We start from the raw sequence: 20,906 nt of genomic DNA, 5'->3' as shown, positions 1-20,906 counted from the left end.
CCAATACCAGAGTGAGATCAAGGTACCGTGCAGAATTCCAAACCAAGTAGCAGCGAAGAGGATCTCTTCTTAACTAAACAGCTACAAGCGGAAGGCTTATATTTACGTTACTCAAGCAATGCTTTCTGATTAAGAATCTTAATCAAAGCCATTTTGATGTTATTCATTTCGTATCTCACATTGTTGGTTACAAGTTTCCGAAAAGACAATCACTAGCTCACTGTATATCTAGTGGCAATAATAAAAACGAACTGAGTGTAATTCGGTGAAAAGAAAGTAGCTCAGAAAACTTCGTTCGTAAAGAATGGCTATTTGTATTCTAAGCAACGTTTATAGCTTGCTATGTCCCTCCTATTGCTCCACAACTTCCTTTTTTTAACCTATTTACTTTGGAAAAGATGCCTATATAACATATATTCTTCTTATGTCATTGCTGCGCTGATTGGCCTATTGCGTTGTGACGTCATAATCAGAGTAGGCGTCTGATAGCATTTTATTTAGAATCCAATTATGAACAGACGTAATATTGTGTTGAGAGATAAACAAGATTTGTGGTATGTAGCAACGATTGGCATTTTTTCTTTGGGATCTCATGCCTCTATAATTAATGTGCATTTACATTCTATTTGATATTTCTGTTTAGTTTCTCACTCTTTTTATATGTATATGCGTGTGCGGGTGCGCGTACACGTGTCGCTCACCCTCCACTTTTTATACACACACACACGCACACACACACACACACACACACGTATGCATGTATGTATGTATGTATGTATATATGTTCACACGTCTGAATGTGCAAAGAAGAATATTATGTATTACAATTGAAAAACTATTCAGAACATCATCTATAACGTTGTTGTCGTTCTATACATGTTTTTCAGTAAGAACTTTCAACGGTGAAGCAGAATGATAATGACATCAGTATAACTGGTCTTAGAAGGCATACGAATGCTGTGGACCCCTTTTATCTATACGTAACAAATAACAAAAAAACTGTTGATCGTAAACATACTTATAATTATCCTAGAGACAGATAATTTTGACTTTTGCTCAGTCTTTTGGTTGTGGGTCAGAAAGGTGGGGATAACTATGATTCATTCTCTCGTCAGTGCAATGTAGTAACGTAGCTACCGAGGACAAGGAGATGGTCCGCCCCAAACAATAATTTTGATCTGTTGTATAAATTTTGCGAACTGGAAAGGCGTGGAAAACTTAAGAGCGGCTGCTCCACGTGGCACACACTCTAACTGTGCCACTGGTGCAATGATTCTTCACTTCTATAATACACAGTTTCGCAAAAAATGATATTTGTTACATGACGCCTTTCAAAATGTGGGAATTGTGCTGGGGTGATTTGCATTATTACATCAGATCTATGTTACGAAGAATAGCTATTCTTGCTGGTGTTATTGTTGCTCTTATTATTTAGTCCCAGGTTGATCATAACCATGCAGATTCATTATCAAAGTGGTTCCAGCCGTAACCTTCCCACCCGTTATTCAGTTATTGCTCGTCCAGATCTACATTATCCAAAGTCTCCCCATTTTAAGACCTCGGAATTATGATTTGAAAACGATTTCGTCTGGCTTTTATTTCTAACAAATTCTGATACCACATAGAAACTCTAACACTGGTTTGTTTTGTTATTTAGCGTCTAAAGAACATTAATTATACTGTAATATGTTGGGATACTTGAGACAAAAAAAAAAGCAACTAAAACTATCAACAATTTCAGACACCTCATTGACTGAGCAGTCATATTTATAACCATCTTGTGTAGTAGAAGAATAATTACACATATGTTTTAACATGAGTAGAATAACTATGACGAGAAAAATAGGAAACAAGGAAAGTATAAAGTAATCCGAATCTGATTCCAATTGCAGAGCGTAAATCACATTTTAATTGAGAGAAATTTGGGTGATGAAAATGAGATCAATAACATGATTTAGTAGTCACTACCAACAACAACAACAGCAGTAGCAGCAGCAGCATTGTGGCAAAACGTATAATACATCAACGCATGTGTTTATATATGTATACATAAACATATGCATTTAACATATATATATATATATATATATATATATATATATATATATATATATATATATATATATATATATATATATATATATATATATATATATATATATATGTATATATATATATAATTATATGTACTTCTTCTATCTTAATGAATAATAATTCTTCGGATAGAATAAATGGGTTAATAGAAACCAATGTAGCAAAGAACACAAAACACATAGGTTGTAATCCTTTGAAACATATGTAGGAATAAAGTATGCAATTATAACATGCGTTTTCTCCATTCCTTAAATTTATATATATATATATATATATATATATATATATATATATATATATATATATATATGAAGAAAGAGAGAGAGAGAGTTAGGCATATGCATATAAACACAGAAGTTTATTTCTAATGTGTCTGTATGCGCGTGTATTACGTATGTGTGTGTGTGTGTGCGTGTGTGTGTGTGTGTGTGTGTGTGTGTGTGTGCGCGCGTATTTGCGTCTGCGTGTTCGTGTGCTATTGTAGAAATGTATGGAATATTTAAAAGTGCAAAAGAATCTTGGATCTCTTTCGCAAATAATGCAAGTAATATAAAGATTGTGCTTCGTAACAAGCTGGTCACTATCATGGGCCTTTATTTCCCAGATAACACCAAATATCTAAGTCTTCGCTATGTGGATGACTTAAGATTATACAGGAAAAGACAATTCCTAATTGAATATCCTACTCATTGTTGTTGATGAATTTATCTAGGATATAAAAATGTGTATTGGAATAGAGAGATGCACCAAAGCTAATTTGCAAAGTTATTTCACTGAAAGCGGTAACTAACATTTTATTAGTTCTAAGCACAGAAATTAAGCACATAAGATGTATGTATGTATGTATGTATGTATGTATGTATGTATGTATGTATAGATGTATGCATGTATGTATGTGTAAGTATATATATATATATATATGTATGTATGTGTGTGTGTGTGTGTGTGTGTGTGTGTGTGTGTGTGTGTGTGTGTGTGTGTGTGTGTGTGTGTGTGTGTGTGTGATCTATAGTAATTTCTTTTATAATTTTCTCCATTTTCTCTGTTTTATATATAAATATATATATAACAAAATATATATAGCACAAAAATAGCGAAAATTATAAATGATGTTAATATGAATGACTTAAACCGAAATTAGAATTTAAAAAATGAACTCCGTGTAAGAAATAAGTTATTAGATGTAAATACATTGACTAAACGATGTCAGCTATAAACTAGAGTTTCACGATAATAAAAGAAGTAGGACAAAAAGCAACTTAAAGCCAAAAAAGTAATTATAATAAATAAATGAACAGTACACTACTGACAGCTTTCTGAAGTCGCCATCTGAAAGCTAATATAGATGGAATATGTTTAATCCGCGTACAAGGACAGGGCCTGTTACAGTAGAAAAATATTTCAATGTAACAATAGCGAGGATAGAAAATTACTTTATAAGCAAAGGAAAAACTTATTGGTGTCATGAATAACACAAACAGCTTTTAATTTTGTGATTTAATTACAATCTGTAAGCCAAGTGCAGTACAGGAAAATATCTGCTTAACGTAGAACAGAAAAGGTACAATATATAGAAGAAAAAAGACTTCTGAAATATACTAAAAAAGAATGAAAGAAAAACCTCTCCAATGCCAATACACTGCAAACCTCGATAGAAAGTTAAACCAGAGTAAAAGACGAGGAGATAGAATACCCATAATCTTAGACATTGGCAAATTCCAAAGAATAGCAATACTAAGTTCTGTAAATATTGAGGTATTTTCACAGATCATTTGTTAGCATTGTATATATTATTAGTGCAATCTCACCTATCAATTGTTAACCGTAAACATTTTTCTGCAGGCAACGTCAACAATGAGTAGCCCATATTACGATTATTCGCTAGTACGAAAAAAGAACTCAAAAAGAATAAAATGGACGAAAAATATGAATCTAAACGTCCTACGCTGCTACTTCAAATCTCTTATAAACAACTCCAATTCATACAGGCGATCAATGCATCGACATTGGAAAGAAATGTATCCAAAATCACCAGTTTCCCCAGCCAGATTAGTTGGTCAAAAAAGAAATATATTCGACCATTTAAAGAACTCCCGTAGTGAAGATAATTGGTTAACGGAGTCAGACATCGATAATGAAATTTGTGAGTGTTGTAATTTATTCAGTAATGTTGTGGATAGGAGAAATGATGGATCTATTTTAAAACGGAGGCCACATTTTTCATTAATATTTTACGTAGTGTTTTTGGTACGGAAAGACTTTCAAACTTCGTATATTTATCTATTTTGTGTTATAGAACAGAAAAATATTTTTGTATTCGAATTTATTTCATGTAAAAAATTGTCTTATTTCGATAATTTCAACCAATCACTGACAAGTATTCAGTTGTTTACATTTACTCCTTTGGCTGATTAAGCGATGTAAAGCGTATTTAATCTCCATACCTTCGTTTTATTTGCTTTTTTTCATTTTAAATTTGCTTTAACCCTAACCCTAACCCTAACCCTAACCCTAACCCTAACCCTAACCCTACGGTTAGGGTTAGGGTTAATTGTTTCAGAATCGTTTGTTTATGTAGTCGGCACTTAATGTATATCGGCTGAATGGACGTCAGTGATTGGTTGAAATTACAGAAATACGACAACTTTCACATGGAATAATTTATGGATTTCTTGTTTTTTAAGAAGACTAAGAGAAAAAGATGTTTTATATGACACATTCTACCAGTGTTCCAAGTTTCAAAGTGTTTCGTTAATGAAAAATGTGGCCCCCGTTTTAAAAAAGATCGGAAATGATGGTAGGTTATTAACAATAATGGTAGTAGGATTTGTCTTTGTAATCATTATCAGGTCGGAAACAATGGACTGAAAGCTTCTTAGTAGCGGAAATAGAACGTTAGGCTTTACCTTGATGTAAACAAAGCTATATAGGCAAATCTAAAGCATCCTATTGCATCTGGACCTACTCTATCTTGACGTTGCTAAATTTATCCTACCTTGATGTAAGCAAACCTACTCTATCACAATACTTGTAAATCTACCTTATCCTAATGTACGTAAATATACCGTGATGTGTTTTCAATCATAGCCATAGTAACATTTTATTAGACTGTCTGACATTGGGAAATTGGATGCAATTTAGCGTTGTAACTTGGATATTAATAATGAGATAGTAATAACAAAATGAAAACGATTAGAGATATCCATTGTCCGTCATCACAGCCGTAGGAAATATGTGACACACATCCGCCTTTTCCATCTTTGCTATCACTTGTCGAAGGTACACGCTCGAGTCTCTAAAGGTGTAGGCTGACTTAACGCCCCCTTCAAAAGTAACTTCGAAGAGTATTGATAATTATGGTAACCAAGAGTATTATTATCAGTAAGTATATCAATCCTTGCTGCTATAGGCCTGAAATTTTAAGAGAAGCGTTTAGTCTATTATATCGACCTCAATGCTCAGCATGTACTTATTTTATCGATTCAAAACGGACATTGCAATATCGTGCCGTGTCATCAGCAGTAGCTGACCTAGACTCCGCAGGCTCCCCTTTCTAGCTCGAACCAGTGGAGTTGATCAGTAAGGACGATAGAAGGCCACACGGCATGACAGTTCCCCGCTCCGTGATGGTAGCCCCTTATCTGGGATGTCACACGCTGCGACATCTTATCCAGTGGCAAGCTGTTGCGTTTGGTTGCCAGTCCAGTCTTTACAGCTCGTCAAGCCGAGAAGGGTAAAATATCAAAGTATCAGCCATCATCTGACGGATTTGCAGTCGATCCTGTAGCAGTGAAGACCTCCGGGGTTCTTGGCTCCCAGCCTACATCTCTGCTCACTGCTGTCGGAGTAGATAGAGCTATTCGAAAGTGCAAGGCCCTGAAGTCGGGGTGGCTGTTCCAGCGCGTCCCCTCGCCATCCTCTGGGACAACGCCTGTTTCATTTTGTCCACTGGGACCATGAGACGGATGACAAGTGATATCCTCTTAAATACTGAACACACACACACACACACACACACACACACACACACACACACACACACGCACACACACACACACAAGAATGAATAACAATAAGTTTCTACCGAAAATGAAAAGAGCAAGCTTAAATGGTCAAGATATCAATACAAAGGAAAGCCTCAACGGCATAGAATTGACGAAAGGGAAGGGAGATAATCTACGTATTTAAACACGTAAATTAATAAAAACAAGAAGCGCTAGCACTACCAGAAAAAACTTTAAAAAATATATACTTCCTGTCTGATAACTATGTATAATATAAACAAACTCAAATGCAAATATTCGAATAATTTAAACAAAACTTAGAAAAAAGAAAACAAGAAAATCACCGTTGATAATGGCCCAAAAAGGTATAACTTTAGAAAAATACAGATTTGTTTTCGAAACTAGAGATTTGAAAACAGCTCACAAAAATTGTATAAGATTTCTCACCCATCTACACAAAAACGAATCGTTTTTAAAAACAAAGGAATGTTGAAAAAAGTGATAACTGGTTCAAAGAAAATACAGAAACTGAAAAAATAAAACGATAAAACTCCCCTAGGTTTGCAGTATTTGGCATTTTGCTTGTTCTTAACAGCTTCGGAACAAGGAAATATCTCAGCTTCGACAACTTTAATAATTTTTATCAATTAATATAAGGTACTAGCAGACAAGGTTTACTTCCAACATTTTTCTGAAATCATCTAAACCAGTGAGTCTCAACCATTTTTTGCACTTGGTCCCCTTGGTTTCCTATTTTGCTCTACTGGACCTCCAGAACATTTCGCTGTACATAAAAAAAATCCTACTGTATTTTCATAATTAGATATTAGGAATTGTATAAAAAATTTAAGATATTTTATGTATTGTAGAAGTATAAGCAAATTATTGCACATAAATTTTAACAACAGATGACTCTCGGTTGAGAACCACTGATCTAAATCAAGCGCCCTCATGGTCCCAGGCTAACAGTGATCAACAAGAAATGATGATGAGCTTTTCCAACACACATTAACACTGGTTAAAGCGAAAGTCCACGAAAAGAACCTGTCCTATGTGTAACCCGTGTCAAACTGGTGATTCACTCGGTGCCACGTCGCAAGATTGTCAAATACCTGGACATGTCGCCATAGAAACGTCCTCGGTTATAGCTCAAAAGCCAAAACTCACGCGAGGATTGCCTTCATGGAAAGAACGTGAGATGCGTACAGCTTGAGATAGGTAGCCATTATTTCTGAGCGCTGTAGGGTGACTGCTCTACATTGCAGCTATCTAATCTATGGAAAAATTACCGAAACCGCTGTACTGAGGGTCGCCGCCAAATATTGATTTCGAACTGATCCAAATGAATTAAAGCCCGGCTGATTTATCAATCATTCTCGCAAGAGATGTGCGTTGTCGAAGAAATATATGCAGAAAATAGAAGATGTGCGCACTCTCCATTACATAATTGATAACAAGCGTTATTCTTGACAAGAGCACTTTGTCTAAAATCTCTTTAGTATAGTTATTGACCACAAATTCTTTATGATCACCCTCTTTTTATGTCCTTCAGAAATAACACAACATTCTGGCCAGTTGCGATAGAGATTTTCCAAGAGAATGGCGAACAAATCAGCCAACCAAACCAGACGAGTTACCTCCCATGCTGCCGCCCAAATTCAATCGTATCGCCATTGCTCGTATCGTTTTGTTCTCCCGCAACATTTTTCATCTTCTCTCGAGGGCTGCGAATGACTTCCGAGTTATGCACTAAAAACCACCTACGTAAGGAACTCACACATTTGGATAAAGGGTAGCAAGAAAATAGTATACATCTGCCTGTAATTGAATAGCATACGCCCTTCTTGTTCAAAGACCTGATTGACGTTGTATTACCATGTCTGTTCTGCTAATTCCTTCATATCCTTAGAGCATTTGCTTTAGCTTTAACTAGGCCGAGCTAGTGTTTCGCATCGAAGAAACACACGAGCGCCATGTTCGCTTCTACTGCGCGGATTTTGATGTTTTTCGTAATCTTGCCATCCAATATACTAACTTGCTCCTCTTTCTTCTTCTTACTTCGTTTCCTTACACTATTGATTCTAAACGAATGGTTTTCTTCTGAGTGACCCACTACCAGAAGTCTGTTTGCGTAGTTTTTTGTACGAGTTCAAGTTCTCTCCTGTTTTTATTTGATCACTATGTTTTATAAACACACACGTTGTTGCTTTTTTGTACAACAGTAACAGTGAAGTTGATGAGAAGAGATTGGCACTGTTATTTTTGTTCTTGTTTTTGCTTTAGTTATTTCTTTTGATGTTTGTTTTAGTTATTTCTTTTCCTGTCTTCTTATTTCCTTTTTTTTTTTAGTCAGGGAAAAGGGTAATAAAAATCATCTTTTATAGGGACTTTTAAAACCGGTAGGTATCTGGGAAGAAGGTCTCCTCGCCCAGGAAACACAGCCTGAATGTTTGCAAGAGTGGACTCCACTAGATGTATGAAAAGGCCAGATGCTGGTGTTAAATTGTGGAAGACGGATCAAGTCGACAAGCTAAGCAGGCCACGGCAGGATATGAACTCAGAGCGGACACCGTAGTACATCTCCAGCGTTAGAAGCTGTGCAAAAGCAATAATAATAATATTTATTATTATGATGATGATGATGACGAGGATAATGATGATGATGATAACGAGGATGATGATGATGACGCTTTCACATTTTAGTACAAGATTTTAGCACGAAATTTCAGGAGGTGGGGCAAGTCGATTACATCGACCCCAGTGTTCAACTGGTACTTGTTTTATCGACCCCGGAAGGATGAAAGGCAAAGTAGACCTTGGCGGAATTTGAACTCAGAATGTAAAGATTGAGAAAATACTGCCAAGCACTTTTTGCGGCGTGCTAACGTTTCTATCAACTCGTCAATAATAATAATAGTCCATTTTACTTAGGTACATCGACCCCAGTATATGTGGCTATGATGCCTGTGCCTGGTACACCGTTATCAAACGGTTAGTCATGGTCGGTATATTGAGCTTCGTATATTTATTGTACCCCAGTGTCACTTTGATGGCATGCATTGCTCTCTCACTCGAAAGACCAAACCTTCTTTACAAAAGACTCCCAGGCTAACATTCTTAAAAACGGTTCTGACCCTAAATGCAGATTCTACGATGCATTTGATGAAACAATAAACCATCTCGTCTCGGGATTTCCTGTGCTGACACGAGATGAATACAAAAATCACCACGGTAGGATAGGACAGTATTTACATTGGAAAATATATAAACACTACAAAATCAATACTCCTGCTCACTGGTATGAACATTATCCTGAGCCAGTCATTGAAAGTAAAAATGTCACTATCCTCTGGGATTTTCCAGGCAACACCGACAGACCGATCCAAGCTAATCGACCAGACATAGTCATTTAAGACAGGGAAGAAAATACTTGTAGACTAATAGATGTAAGTGTTCCCAATGATAAGAATATATCCGTAAAAGAATTTGACAAATTAAGTAAATGTAAGGACCTGGAAATTGAAATGCACAATACTAACAATTGTTAAACAGTTCAGTGATGACATCAAGATGTAATTTGGCCTCGATGTGTGTGTGTGTGTGTGTGTGTGTGTGTGTGTGTGTGTGTGTGTGTGTGTGTGTGTGTGTCTGTGTCTGTGTGTGTTTCTGTGTGTGTTGTGTGTTTATGAGTCGGCAGTCCAAGTATATTTTTTGAAATCTTAGAGTATGTTGAGTTGTGGTCTACAATTTTGAATAATAATTTTTCTTTATTTATCTGTGTTTGGTCAGTGGTGCTGTTTGGACAACGGTACAGTGAGAAAACTAGGAATTTGGGGAACTTAATTTGTGCGCAGAGATCTAGGTGGCCACTAAGGTTTTCGTAAGTCGTCGATATCGATTGTCTTAGCTCGTTCTATTCTATTGTCAACTAATGATGCTGGGTACTATCTTTCGAGAAGTATGTCCTTTAGTTCTTGGAGTCTTTTATTTCGCGTTTCATAATTTGAAAGAGTTGTACCGATTCTTCTCGCTAGGTTGAAAGGAATATTTGTCTTTGTTGTCTCATTTCATTTAACACACACACACACACACACACACACACACACACACACACACACACACACACACACACACACACACACACACACATACACACACACAATCACACACATATATATAGGTATATATATATATATATATATATATATTATTGTTCTTTATTACGAAAAATATAGAACTGCTAAAGAAGTGCCCGGGTAGAACCCGAGACAACAGTTAAGAATTAAGATATAAGCTCAAATTAGGCAATCATACTCATACAGTTATGAATTCGACTTAAAATACATATCGACATATATGAAAATTTTTTTAATGTTTATAAAACATAAATATACAAATATATATATATATCCTCATAAAATCACATTCATAAAATTTTTCTACCAGGACATGAACTCTGGAAACGGCCGTAGAAAGTGGACTCTCTCGAACTGTATTATATACTCTATATACCATTTATATATTAAAAAAAAACAAACATATCGAACTTTATATGGATCTTTTAATTGAAACTTAACCGCTCTTAATTTTAGTAATAAAAAAAATATTTTTCTCTTTTTCTCACACTTCCTTTCATAGTATCTCACATGGATTTTATTTATATGTATTATTATGTATATTTAAATATTCATTGTGTCGATATGTATTGATATATGTATGCTCATTTAAAGTCGAATTTATAACTGTATCAGTATGATTGTCTAATTCGAGTTTATATCTTAATTCCTATATATATATATATATATATATATATATATATAAATTATTGTTGTACTGTTGTACAAAAATAATTGTTACCTTTGAAGGGTTTTTATTCCCATGCTGACCACTTGATAAAATCAATATTTTAAATATCGATCTTATCCTTATATATATATATATATATATATATATATATATATATATATATATATATATATATATATGTGTGTGTGTGTGTGTGTGTGTGTGTGTGTGTGTGTGTATATATATATGCATTCATGATTACCGGTAGCTTTAATACCAGTTCTCAGTCGGACATAAACGAATATATCTCCTATTGTCTTAAATTCTCTGCTCCCTCTCTGTCTTTCTTGCTTTTGTTTCTTTTCCTTTCTGTCTTTCTTTATTTCCTCTCATTTTTTCTTGTTATTCTCTATCTTTGTTCATTTTAATTGTTATTCTCTGCAGCAATGTGTAAGAGTAGTTTATAAATATATCTGTGTGTATATATGTGTGTGTGTGCGTGTGTGTGTGTGTGTGAGTATTATTTAATAAACACAGTATACATTTTTATGAGCTACTAACAGCTTCATGCGATCAAAAAATCTCAGACAGTATTTAATAACACGTCTAGTGCCTCCATACAATCGTCAGGCCCTATCCACATCGTATAACAAGCTAAAGCGTATATCATGATATGGTAAGAGAAAATACGAGAAAAGACGTGAACGAACTAGATGTCGACTTTTCTCGTATTTCGTCTAATCCTATCGTTCTGTTTCAGCTTGTTATGCCATAATGGTAGAGCCTGAGGATTGCATATATATATATATATATATATATATATATATATATATATATATATATAAACACGTGTGGGGGGAGGTTAATATATACCCGTTATATACATATACTAGCGTTTTAATCTTCACACAATTGTATTTTCTTTTCTAACAGATCGAAATCCGGGTTCCCAAGTAGTTCCAGAAAAATTTAATATCTTAAAATTTATCACTGTATGTACAACTATATTTTTATGTATATACGTGTGTAAATTATTGTTATTTCTCGAGTGAATGGCAACAAAATTGTTCATTTGTGCAAGGATAAAGCAATGAGTCATGATATTGTGAACCGAGCATCATTTTCGGTAGTTTTCTATAACATGTCATCATCCTAATCAGAGAGCGAGTTCTCACAATTTAATTCTTCTCATTCATCACTAAACTCAGTCATTCTATGGAATTCAACGAATAAACAGAGAATGAAAGGTGTCCACATCCAGATGCATAATTATTATGTACTTAATGAATGATAGTTTACAACAGTTGAAGAAACTTCAAAATGGAGTTATAGAGAAGAAACACGAAACCGAGAATAAAAGAGTTCAAATCACGTATCTGCACAGGAATAACTAAAGTCTGTTACATCGGACGACGTTCTATAAGCCTATATAAATTATGAGCTGATTCAAAATATTTGTAGCTTCGGTGACATAATTTGCTAAGAGTGAATAGAAACTACGAGTTAAAATTAGGATTCAGCGCGGTCTTCTATATTTCTTCACATAATGTTTCTAAATGTATACGCTTGTAGTTAATATACAAATAAACAAACATAAATGCTATTTATATATTACTCTGTTTACTGTCTTGTTTATATTTGGTTTTCATGTATTTATGCATGGTAGATTTAGTGACTTATATTTTCTTTCTTACTTGCTCTATCCCTCACCAACTCTTGTCCATCTATCTATCTATCTATCTATCTATCTATCTATCTATCTATCTATCTATCTATCTATCTGTCTGTCTGTCTGTCTGTCTGTCTGTCTGTCTGTCTGTCTGTCTGTCTGTCTGTCTATATAGGTGTCTTTATGTGTATATATGTATGCATATGTATGCATATGTATATGTTTATGCATATATATATATATATATATAAATATATGCTAGGACGCTTGCTTTAAAACATATTTTCGGGTTCTGCGTCGTTATGTTGCAACATGCAAAGGAAACAGTCTATTATAGCCTTGGGTCGGCCAGTGCATCGTGAGTTCAAATATGACCCTATGCATGTAAATATATCTGCATTTACGAGAGCGGAAAGAACCAATTGAGATAAAAAATTATTCAAACCTCACCATTAAAGAAGCCGACAAAGGAAGTGCAGTAGTAGTGATGGATACAGAGTACTACAAAAAGTTAATACTATCCATGTTGGAAAATAATATTTACTATGAGATGATAGTACAATACAACCCACAGAAGACTCTTAAAAACTTATCCTCTTTACTTCAATTACATGGAAAGGGTTTAACTAAACATGAAATTGACTATTTATCCAATTTGAAATACAGACCTAGTCTATTCTATGGATTACCCTAAATACACAAGAATCCACATATTTGTAAAGCTTGCAAAGTTTATCCAAGCCTCTGCATTAATATCCCTCCCCCCACTGACCTCAAACTGAAACCCATCATTGCTGGTCCTGCTTGTGAAACCCACCGTTTGAGCAACTTCCTCGACATCTTGCTCAAACCATTTCTAAAATATGTGAGAAGCTTCATCAGGGATGACTTAGATATGATAAACCACCCCGCGAAGACAATAAGTGAAGGAACTCTGTTAGTATCATTCGATGTGGTGAATTTGTACACCAATATCCCACACGATTATGGTATAGAAGCGATCTCCTTCTGGCTAGAAACATACCCACAAGAGATCCCAGGGCGCATCAACCACAGATTTATAATCGCAGCACTCAAATTCATCCTACTGAACAACTATTTCATGTTCGATACAGTTTACTATCGACAAAAATGTGGAATTGCAATGGGAACCCGAGCTGCTCCAGTGATTGCGAACTTTGTAATGGGTTACCTAGAGCTTAAAATATATCAATCATCACTACAAAAATATGGCAACTCTTTTCATTGCTATTTAAAGGAGAGCTGGAAGAGGTATTTGGACGACTGCTTTATACTTTGAAACGACAGCATGGACAAACTCCTCGATTTCAAAATAATGCTTAACAATATTAATAGCAACATACAATTCACTATGGAACACAACAGTAAACAACTCCTTTTTCTTGACATCCTACTTAAAATAGTCAATAACCACATAGAAACAGACATCTTCTATAAACCTACGGATTCTAAACAATACCTATTATTTAACTCATGCCACCCCAAACACATAAAATTAATATGCCTTATAATCTAGCGAAAAGAATCTGTACCATAGTTTCGGACACCTATACTCGTGAACGAAGACTCCTTGAACTCAGATCAATACTAACCAAAGACATACAAACATTAAGGGAAGTCAACGGAAATACTACACCAGACTTTCAAATACTCCCATACGTCTCCACACGTAACCCTAGAAACAACGAAGCCTTTAACGTTATCATCCAAAGTCTTCCCATCCTCACAAGAGATAAAACAATGAACAAAATTTTAGACTCACACAAAATTATCAAAAGTAAAATGCAACCTAAATCACTGAAAAAAATATTAACCAGCGCAAGACTGTATCCATTAACAACAGAACCAAAAATAAAAAAATGTGATCGACCTAACTGTGGGACTTGCCCCCACCTTTTGGAGGGTTCTGAGTTCCACTTTAAACAAGGTGGAATCTTTAAGATTAAATCAAATTTCACCTGTGCCTCAGAAAATCTAATCTATGCCATTACATGCTTAGGTTGCAGTAATTACTATATTGGCCAAACAAGAATATCACTCCGTAGAAGAACTACTCTCCACAAAACAAATCCGCCTCCCATATTACAGACAGATACAGCTCAGTGGACACATAGAAAGGTGTGCGAGGAATCTTAATCCTAATTTCCTAATTTTTCCCTTCTATCAATGTTCACAGAACACGTCTACACAACAAAGAATGAATAAAGAGGCATTTTTCATTAATAAATATCTTCCTCAACTAAATATAAACACATAGCATCATATAGAACACCACTAATCTTCCATTTAATATCACTAACCCCCATACATCCCATAAACCATTCACACTACAAATCCAGATTACCCTAATTGCACCAAATGCAGAACTACTTACCTCCCTTACACATAATCTTTTTACTAAGGGACTAATAGACTTGACACCGTTCAGAATTCGGTGTATACTCAAAGCAATGACTAGTATTATTACGAAACCGGTTTGCTTGTAAATCTCTTTAACAACTCACAATAATGACTTTTATTACCTTTATTCCTACCTCAGTTCATCTAATTGTATATATATATCGTTACTTTTCATAAAAAGCCTTACCTTCTTTTTGATTTCCAATGTGCATTTTCTCTTATTTTTCTGCTTACTTTCCCCTTAAATTTCCACGGGTAGTTTCTATTTTGTCTTTTCAACATATTTCTATTATATATATATATATATATATATATATATATATATATATATATATATATATATATATATATATATATACATATATATATATATATACATATTCCTGTATACCTTATATGTATATACATATACACATAGAAATAGAAATATATATGTATACACGTTGTATATGCATTCAGCTTCTCACCGAACGATCAACAGGAATGATTTGTTTATTGTGATCAAATGCCCGTACACACATCAGCTCACTCTCACCATCAAATTAACGTTGTATGAACAGGTGCACGGTGTACCGCACTTTAAGTGCTGAAGTGATAGTAGAGCAGCATGAGATGAAATGATTTACTCAAGAGTACAACGCGGCACCTGGTCTAGGAATTGAAATCACGACCTAGTGATCGTGAATGCAATACATTGATCACACACACACACACACACACACACACACATATATATATTTGACAGCTATCGTGACATTTAAGTATAATTATTTACCTTGTGGTTCGACTTATCTTCCTCGTTACTTTAACATTTGGAGACGTACGAACATTGTTGAGCTCACTGGACGTGTATTGTGAAAGTGACGAGAAATAAATATAGCTTTGCGATGGGAATATTTGTGCAGTAAAACCGATTGATTTTGCTCTTCTACCATCAGAATGATTATTACGAAGACATTTGCTTGTTTCTCATCTGTAGGCTTTTACAAGTGAAGAAAGTCCAGTAGGAATGAGTATTTACTCCTGTTGTTCGCGGAGCTCGGAAATCAGTCTAGCAGTGTTAAGCTTTATATTAGTTTTTCAACAACCGCTGACGGGAACTTGTGCAGGTTGTTTCTGCTTAATTGCTATTACGTCGTGCGTAAATATATTCAAAGAATTTGTTGGTGAGTGTTAGCAATGATAGACAGTACCTGTAATCAGCAGAAAGGATTAATCTCTCGATGTGCGTATTCGGATTGCTTAACCTACAATTGCACACGGATGTAAATCACAGGATTGTCAAACAGTAATGTTTATAACTTCATTATTCTCCTGCTCAGCTATTACCTCACCACGCAGAATAACGGCACATTCCCATTTGATGTTCGTTAGTTGTAAAATTCTACAGGTAAGATCAAAAGCAAGAAAGTCTGTTGCAATACAAACAATTTCGGCATGTGAAATACAACAATTTCGGCATGTTATTTCGGCAATAACCTATGGGAGTCTCTACTAAACTCAATTAATTCGAAGCCATCTTTATTCATTTATATTCTGACGCTAGGCATTTGTTAAAATTTACGAAACACCAAGTAACATACGATGCAGTCAACCTATATTTAGCCCGAAATTCCCGCTATTTTGATCCCATGTGGAGCGCGGCTGAGAAACTGCTCTGCCTGCAACATCAAGGTGGAGGTCGGCTAAGTTCAAGGAGGTAGGAATTATAGGGTTTTCGGGCTAAATTTGATACTTTGCATAAAAGGAAATGAAAACACAATATCCGATCTAAAAATAACAACTATTTAAAAAATTCAAAAGCTATCCGCAAGATTAGTAGTTGACCACCATTTTTTACCCATTAACCCCTTTGATTTCTATTTTAGTCGGGTGGACTCATAGCCAATCGGTGTTTTAAAGAAACATATTTTCATATTTGATTATTATTAGGAAGTATATGAACACTGTTAAAATATTATGAGAACTGTAGAAATATAACCATTTTATTTCAAATAAATTTTAACAGCAAAATCTTACGTTTTACCCCGAGGGTCACATGGATCCTGGTCCAGAATCACTGAACTAGATTAAGGCTGGGAGAGAACAGTTTACTCAAAGTAGCCGCACTCAGGTTCCACAACGACTTCAGGGCGGCGCCGGGATCTGCTGCATGCTTCCCTCACTGTGTCCTTGAGATTTTCGAATACCTCCTTGAAATTGGCCGACCTCCACCTTGGTGTTACAAGTAAAGTAGTTTCTCAGCCGCACTCCACATGGCATTAAAATAGTGGGAATTTGCATGCCAGAAATTGGACCTGGTGAAGTCATAGAAATTATCTGATAAACAGTTTTGATTCTTTGAGGACGTATGGCAAGGAACCGATCCTGCTGTTATACATATCGCCTTGCAGCAGCAATCCTCTCCAACTGGGGATTGACCACAGTATCCAACAGCTTCTCGTAGGCACTGAAAGAAGACTAACGTTGTATTCAAAGATAAGCGGATGAGTTCTAGCGTCCAGACGCAGATATGCTGCCGCCATTTTGATATATATATATATACCCACTATATATATATATATATATACATATATACCCACTATATATATATATATATATATATATATATATATATACGCACTATATATATATATATATATACCCACTATATATATATATATATATATATATATATATATATATATATATATTTATATATATATATATGTATATATATATACCGAACTCACAAAATTGCGATTGTAAGTCGGACGTTCTAACCACTGACGCTTGTGACTTCCCACGCACAAACACACCATTGCTGCCTCTATGGTACCTAGACTTCCAGTTTCCTCCTATTTCCTCTCCACTGCTTCTAGCGTAAATATGCGTTTCACATTCCCTATCTTCACTGATGCAACTCCTATTCTTTCTCCCCCCTTCCCCGATTGTTACCCTTCCTTGGACAAAAAAGAAATATATACCCTCGTAAATATACAATGAAGCTTACTATATTTTTCCGTATGCCTTGATCCTCTAGTGTATCGCTTTCAACGGTAAACTATATGAAGACAGAGAATGTGTATGTATATATCTATGCATGTACGTATAAATATATATAAATATATATATATATATATATATATATATATATATATATATATATATATATATATATATATATATATATATATACATGTATGTATATATGTATGTATATTTGAGACATATGTGTAAGGTATGTATCTGTATACAAATGTATGTATGTATTATATTTATTTACATATTTTATACTTGTGTGTGTGTGTGTGTGTGTGTATGTGTGTGTGTGTGTGTGTGTGTGCATTATATGTGTACACATATGTATATAAACGCCTAATTACCTTACATGACAGATGCTGGGCGGAGGTTCATGCGTTAATTGCCGATTGGAAATCGGATATTTTCCTACTCGTGGCTGCCGTTAACAACTGACCATTGTATATGAGTGTTGCCTGTTTGTATTATTTATTAAATATATTCTTTTATATCAAGGATAATGACGTTTTCTTTGTTTTTTCCATCGCTGCATACGTGATTTATTATACATGTATATTCTTTTATAGTTTCAGCTCGCGAGCTGCGGCGATGCTGGGGCACCGCCGTTTGATTTGCTACACTTTCACTAAACCGCCTCTGATGTGTGGCATTTGGTGAATGAGGGAGTTTGATTTTGCTGCCCTCATCTACGTTTCTTGTCGCGAGGTAGGCTTATCTGTAACTTTTGACAGGAGGAGATCCAGTTTTGTTTTGAAGACACCTATATCCACCCCATTTGAGTGTCTTTGTGGGAGGGGACACACACACAAACACACACACACACACACACACACACACACACACACACATATATATATATATATATGTATGTATATGCACACATGTGAAAGCAGAAGGCTCAGAGGTTAGAATGTCGGACTTGCAATCGTGAGGTTGTGAGTTCGATTCTTGGACTGGACTGTATGTTGCCTTTTTGAGCAAGACACGTTATTTCACGTGGCTTCAATTCCCTCAACTGTAGAAATGTGTTGCAGTTGCGACGTCACTGGTGCCAAAATGCATCCACCTTTCTTTTATCTTGGTATTGTGGTGAGGATAAAGTGGTATGCAAAGACGGCTAATTGTTTTCCACAAACAAACTTTATCTGGACATGTGCTTCGGAGGGGAACCTTCTTGGTGAAATCCCATGTATATATATATATATATATATATATATATATATATATAAACGACATATATAATATATAAAACAGAAAACCAGGCTTTCAGATATTTGCCAATAGAGTGGCTGGTATTTTTTAACAATTATACTACATATTATTAGTGAAGGTGGTGAGCTGGCAGAAACGTTAGCACGCCGGGCAAAATGCTTAGCGGCATTTCGTCCTTCTTTATGTTCTGAGTTCAAATTCCGCCGAGGTCAACTTTGCCTTTCATCGTTTCAGGGTCGATAAAATAAGGACCAATTGCGTGCTGAGGTCGATCTAATCGATTATCCCCACCCAACCAATTTCAGGTCTTGTGCCTAGAGTAGAAAGGATTATTAGTGACTTAGTGGGTAGGATTATTCGACTCAAGTTCACAGGGCAGTGAGTTCGATTCCCAGCGACGCGTTGTACTCCTTCAGTAAGACACCTAATTTCTCATTGTCGCAGTCCACTCACATGGGAAAAAAAATTAGTTGTACCAGTACTTTAAAGGGACAGCCTCGTCACATTCTGTGTCACGCTAAATCTTCCTGAGGACATGCATCTGCTGCGTGCTAAGCTACTTGCGCACAATGCGTATACAAAACCTTGCACATATATTTCAATACACACAATATGTAAATGTACATACAAACATACGTCGTACACACACACATATGTATGTATGTATGTATGTATGTATGCATGCATGTATGTATGCATGTATGTATGTATGTTTAAGTGTATGAATGTATGTCACTGTTTATAGTGAGTAAAGGAATGTCATACGGAGATGAAATTGTCGAAAAATTGGTAGAATACAAATTTGATATTACACAATTGAAAGAAATAGTGGTGAAATGCCGTGAATCTGTTAGAACAATTGATTTTCTTAATAAGGCAATCACGAAATGGGAATTATATATATATATATATATATATATATATATATATATATATATATATATATATATGTATAATGTATTTGTATATATACACACACACATATGCATGATATCTATATTTATGAATATACATGTTTATGCATAAATATATTCATATATATATGTATAAAGATATATATACATATATATGTATATACATATTTATACATATTTATATATATACATTAATATATATGTGTGAGTGTGTGTGCGTGTGTGTGTATACATATATATATATATACATATATATACATATATATATAATATATATATAGGGAGAGAGAGATGGAGAAAGGGAGAGGTGGAGAGAGGGAGAGAGATGCATTAATGGCATTTTTGCCTAGATGTAATGGAAATATTCAGTGGATTGTCTTCTCTGAGTTTTTCTGTCGTTGAATGAATTCCAGAAGTAACAATAGATGGTCAAGCTCCAATGTGAATAGTAATTGATTAATCCTCAGCGCTATTCCTTTCGAGCGAAACCATCAAAAACAAAAACAAAATGCTTAGAAAATGGTATATCGTAATTGGATTCATACCCTCATGTCTCGAAGAAACCCTTGCAAACAAAATGATGCAGTAGACGGAACGTAGTAATGAAGTTCAGTCCATAATTGAAATGTAATGAATACTATTGGTAGTTCATGAGATTTTCTCTGTGATAATAATTATAATACAATATCTTATTTGATTGTGGTGATTGCCTTCATTCATACATTTCGTTTTAATAGACTCGATTATACATACATATATACATATTATATTATACATTGTTGTATT

General features: G+C 34.9%; 1 protein-coding gene and 1 long non-coding RNA gene across 2 annotated transcripts in view; one reads left to right on the top strand and one right to left on the bottom strand.

Annotated features, from left to right (window-relative positions):
• Positions 1-20,906, bottom strand: part of LOC128247835 (uncharacterized) — a 646,611-nt gene that overhangs the window by 378,301 nt on the left and 247,404 nt on the right. The gene's annotated exons all lie outside the window — the stretch shown is intronic.
• On the top strand, positions 397-12,497 carry LOC106872967 (uncharacterized). The gene is made up of 3 exons (XR_001409821.3): positions 397-554; positions 3,937-4,237; positions 11,817-12,497. It is a non-coding gene; the product is annotated as an uncharacterized LOC106872967 (long non-coding RNA).

Source organism: Octopus bimaculoides, chromosome 5 (genome assembly GCF_046866305.1).
Source record: "Octopus bimaculoides isolate indiv1 chromosome 5, ASM4686630v1, whole genome shotgun sequence".
Lineage (NCBI taxonomy): Eukaryota > Metazoa > Mollusca > Cephalopoda > Octopoda > Octopodidae > Octopus > Octopus bimaculoides.
Note: the sequence above shows the minus strand (reverse complement) of the source record. Positions and strands in the feature narration are given on the sequence as shown.